We start from the raw sequence: 5,707 nt of genomic DNA on the forward strand, positions 1-5,707 counted from the left end.
TTCTCTGATAATGAGTGATGTTGAGGCTCTTTTCATGTATTTGTTAGCCATCTGTATGTCTTCTTTGGAGAAATGTCTGTTCAGTTCTTTGGCCCATTTTTTGATTGGGTCACTTATTTTTCTGGAATTGAGCTGCATGAGCTGCTTGTATATTTTTGAGAGTAATTCTTTGTCAGTTGTTTCATTTGCTATTATTTTCTCCCATTCTGAAGGCTGTCTTTTCACCTTGCTTTTGGTTTCCTTCATTGTGCAAAAGCTTTTAAGTTTTATTAGGTCCCATTTGTTTATTTTTGCTTTTATTTCCATTACTCTGGGAGGTGGGTCATAGAGGATCCTGCTGTGATTTATATCAGAGAGTGTTTTGCCTATGTTCTCCTCTAGGAGTTTTATAGTTTCTGGTCTCACATTTAGATCTTTAATCCGTTTTGAGTTTATTTTTGTATATGGTGTTAGAAAGTGTTCTAGTTTCATTTTTTCACAAGTGGTTGACCAGTTTTCCCAGCACCACTTGTTAAAAAGATTGTCTTTTCTCCATTGTATATTCTTGCCTCCTTTGTCAAAGATAAGGTGTCCATAGGTGCATGGTCTTTGTGCCAGTAACATACTGTCTTAATGACTGTAGCTTTTAGTATAGTCTGAAGTCAGGCAGGTTGATTCCTCAAATTCCATTCTTATCAAGATTGCTTTGGCTATTCAAGATTTTTTTGTATTTTCATACAAATTGTGAAATTATTTGTTCTAGTTCTCTGAAAAATACCATTGGTAGCTTGATAGGGATTGCATTGAATCTATAGATTGCTTTGGGTAGTATACTCATTTTCACTATATTGATTCTTCTGATCCATGAACACAGTATATTTCTCCATCTATTTGTGTCATCTTTCTTTCATCAGTGTTTTATAGTTTTCTATATACAGGTCTTTTGTTTCTTTAGGTAGATTTATTTCTAAGTATTTTATTCTTTTCATTGCAATGGTGAATGGAATTGTTTCCTTAATTTTTCTTTGTGTCTTCTCATTGTTAGTGTATAGGAATGCAAAGGATTTCTGAAATCCCTTGCATTCTTATTCTGATACTTTAAAAAAGTTTTCCCCCGTTTGGCCACTTGACAGGTGGGATCTTAGTTCCCCAACTAGGGGTCTACAGAGTCAACCACTAGACCACCAGGGAAGTCCTGTTTGGATACCCTTGAATTATCTGGATTATTGATTGAATTCTAATTTTCATCTTCCCATATAAGATTCCATTTTCTCGCAGCCAACATCTCTGAAATTGAGTCCCACCCTACAACCAATGACATCTTAGATTCAATCAAATCTCCTTAGAATGAGGGTTTATGGCCCAAGGGCTGTGCTCAACTTACTTTAGTTTGGTCTCTCCCCACTCTTCATTTCACTGTGGTTATAGGAGTCATTTAATGGCTAATTTATTTCTGCTTGCATATAGTTTTACTCCCATTCTTATTGATTTAATTTTCTTTTCGGTCTGTAGAACATTACAGGAACTTCTCAAAATAAAGTTTATACTAAAAGGTGAATTCAGAAAACGTTTTTCTTATACCCCTTTCACTCTTTTCTCCTTTACTCTTTGTAGCAATAAACTTCACTATTTTCCATTTTTACTGTGTTCTTTTATGCAAAAATATGCACATATATCTCTTCTTATGCAATGGGTAATACATTTTATGTATTCATGTCACAAATATTATATATTTAACAGAAAACACTCTTTAATGGTTCCTATGGATTGTTCACTTTCTGTTCACAAATTCATGGTCTTCCGTTGATGTGTATAACAGTTTCCTCAATCAATGTCTTGTTTGGACATTTTGATAATTTCCAAGATTTTCCAATTACAAGTAATACATTTATATTTTTACATTAGTGGAGAGTTTCCATCAGGGTAAATCCCTGGAAGTAGGGGTCCTGGGTCAGAGATTAAAGGCATATGTAGTTTCATTTAATATTGAAAACTGTCTTTAGATGCTGTACCTGTTTATACATGCCCACAGGCAGTATGAAGAGGGCCTGTTTCCCTACAGCTTCTCCAACGGAGAAAATAGTCCAGCTTCGAATCAGAACCAATATGACAGGTGAGAAATAGTATCTCAGTGTATTTTTAATTCACGTTTCTGCTTTTTTCATTTTTCCCTAAAACTAGATTACTATGACTGTATTATTCATTTGCTAATAATTCCCTAGGTCTGGAGCAGGGATGTATCACCCCTTAATTTCAAGCACTCTCCTTCCAGTATCTGAAATCAGGGTTTGGTTAACAGCCAAGGAATACATTTGTTGGAATTCCAGATGGGTATCAAAATATAAATTGACTTGTATGTATTGCTATTAAAAGGTCTCTATATTATATTAAATGGTGAAAAAGAGACTGCCCAAATAGTGTGGTCTCATTCCTGTAAAACCACACACATACAAATATGCCACAGAGAAAATAACTAGAAGGATATTCCTCTAAATAGGAATAGATGCTATTTCTTGGGAGAGATGTAGAGGTTTTGTCAGATTTTTATTCTCTATTGTATTGGAATTCTCTACTGTATTGGTGAAATTTTTACAGTACTTGAGTGGGTTACCATTGCCTTCTCTGAGACTGTATTGGAATTCTCTACTGTATTGGTGACATTTTTACAATGAGTACAAAGTCATTTTATAACTATAAAATAACTTAAATTTTAAATTTTGAAAAAAAATTAAAAATCTCAGTAAGATCCAGGAAAGAACACATTTGTGACTAAGGATAATGGCTGATGGGTAGGTAAAGAAGAGAGTACTACAAACACACAGGTGTTCTCACCTGATCTCTCAAGGAAATGAAGATGCCAAAATCCAGTGAGTAATTAGGAAACATCCTGCTACATTTATAAGTGCTAAAATGGACTGGCAAGGTAGGAAGTAAATGTCAAAACTAAATGGTTATTATTCACTTAAAAATAATAAAATTGTTGTTTAAAAATTAGGCTTGAGATACACTTTGAAAATTAAGATCTGAAGGCTAAGAGTTACTGGAAACTGGAAACCAGAAAGACCTCAAGAGTGATCAAACAGAAACATGGATACAATAACCAAAAAGTGATAACCAGAAGGGAGGACAGGAACATGTGATTCTGTTTGCAACTGTGAGTACCATACAGCAAGATACTGTGGCTAAGAATTAAAAGCAGGAAATACATTAAGTACAGGCAGAAGTGAAATATTTCACTTAATGTATCGCTTGAGATTCTGACAGCTGTTTTGGGGGAGATACATAAAACAAAAACATGGAGAACATTTGAGAGGAGTATCCAGCAATAATCTATGAGTCAACAGATACTGAGATTAAATCACCTGAAACTGCTCCATGTTTTTCCACATGAGCCCACTGATCATAACACTGAAAAGCTAGAATGACAAAAGTTCCTCTGAGCCTATTTGTATATATTGTCATTATTTCTATGGCTTTACTCAATCTACTGTCACAGATCAATAAGGTGAAAAATCTCCCATAATAATCCCATTTGTCCATTTCTGGAGTTCCAAAATTATGCAATTTTTTTTCCAATTTTGAACTACACTTTAGTATTTTGTACTACACTTTAGTATTTTGTGTAATATATTTACATATTATGTATTCATAGTAATATTAACTTTATAAATTATTGCTCTGAAATTTTTCCTTAATGTAACTTTATTAGTATTATCATCAGTTTTCTTTTCTGCAAGGCAACTGGTGAATCTCTGGCCAATATTCAAGTATGAGGTTCATTTCTCCATTTATGTTTTTTATAAGCAGCAATGATATAATAAAGAATATATCTGGCCTTTGTCCCTGGTTCCTGGAACCCACTTCAATATTCTTACCTGGAAAATTCTATGGACAGAGGAGCCTGGCAGGCAGTCTGTGGGGTCACAAAAGTCAGACCAGACTTAGCAACTAAATCACCAACTGGCACAAAGCAGCCAAAATCCTTCATATTTGGAGTGAGGGTATCTGTTATACTGATGAGGTGACTCAGGATGGGGGCTGGTCACCAGGAAGATCAACCCCATGTTAGGCCAGCCAACTTTGGGCCAGACTGACCTTCAGTTCAGTTCAGTCGCTCAGTCGTGTCCGACTCTTTGCGACCCCATGAATCGCAGGACGCCAGGGCTCCCTGTCCATCACCAACTCCTGGAGTTCACTCAGATTCACATCCATCGAGTCAGTGATGCCATCCAGCCATCTCATCCTCTGTCGTCCCCTTCTCCTCCTGCCCCCAGTCCCTCCCAGCATCAGAGTCTTTTCCAATGAGTCAACTCTTCGCATGAGGTGGCCAAAGTACTGGAGTTTCAGCTTTAGCATCATTACTTCCAAAGAAATCCCAGGGCTGACCTCCTTCAGAATGGACTGGTTGGATCTCCTTGCAGTCCAAGGGACTCTCAAGAGTCTTCTCCAACACCACAGTTCAAAAGCATCAATTCTTCGGCACTCAGCTTTCTTCACAGTCAACTCTCACATACATACATGATCACTGGGAAAACCATAGCCTTGACTAGAGGGACCTTTGTTGGCAAAGTAATGTCTCTGCTTTTTAATATGCTATCTAGGTTGGTCATAACTTTCCTTCCAAGGAGTAAGCATCTTTTAATTTCATGGCTGCAATCACCATCTGCAGTGATTTTGGAGCCCCCCAAAATAAAGTCTGACACTGTTTCCCCATCTATTTCCCATGAAGTGATGGGACCAGATGCCATGATCTTCGTTTTCTGAATGTTGAGCTTTAAGCCAACTTTTTCACTCTCCACTTTCACTTTCATCAAGAGGCTTTTTAGTTCCTTTTCACTTTCTGCCATAAGGGTGGTGTCATCTGCATATCTGAGGTGATTGTTATTTCTCCTGGCAATCTTGATTCCAGCTTGTGCTGCTTCCAGCCCAGCGTTTCTCATGATGTACTCTGCATAGAAGTTAAATAAGCAGGGTGACAATATACAGCCTTGGCGCACTCCTTTTCCTATTTGGAACCAGTCTGTTGTTCCATGTCCAGTTCTAACTGTTGCCTCCTGACCTGCATACAGGTTTCTCAAGAGGCAGGTCAGGTGGTCTGGTATTCCCATCTCTTGAAGAAGTTTCCACAGTTTATTGTGATCCACACAGTCAAAGGCTTTGGCATAGTCAATAAGGCAGAAAGATATTTTTCTGGAACTCTCTCGCTTTTTCCATGATCCAGCGGATGTTGGCAATTTGATATCTGTTTTCTCTGCCTTTTCTAAAACGAGCTTGAACATCTGGAAGTTCATGGTTCATGTATTGCTGAAGCCTGGCTCGGAGAATTTTGAGCATTACTTTACTAGCATGTGAGATGAGTGCAATTGTGCGGTAGTTTGAGCATTCTTTGGCATTACCTTTCTTTGGGGTTGGAATGAAAATGGACCTTTTCCAGTCCTGTGGCCACTGCTGAGTTTTCCAAATTTGCTGGCATATTGAGTGCAGCACTTTCACAGCATCATCTTTCAGGATTTGAAATAGCTCAACTGGAATTCCATCACTTCCACTAGCTTTGTTCGTAGCGATGCTTTCTAAGGCCCACTTGACTTCACATTCCAGGACGTCTGGCTCTAGCTGTGTGATCACACCATCGTGATTATCTTGGTTGTGAAGATCTTTTTTGTATAGTTCTTCTGTGTATTCTTTCCACCTCTCCTTAGTATCTTCTGCTTCTGTTAGGTCCATACCA

Source organism: Oryx dammah, unplaced genomic scaffold, assembly GCF_014754425.2.
Source record: "Oryx dammah isolate SB20612 unplaced genomic scaffold, SCBI_Odam_1.1 HiC_scaffold_7, whole genome shotgun sequence".
NCBI classification, from domain to species: Eukaryota; Metazoa; Chordata; class Mammalia; order Artiodactyla; family Bovidae; genus Oryx; species Oryx dammah.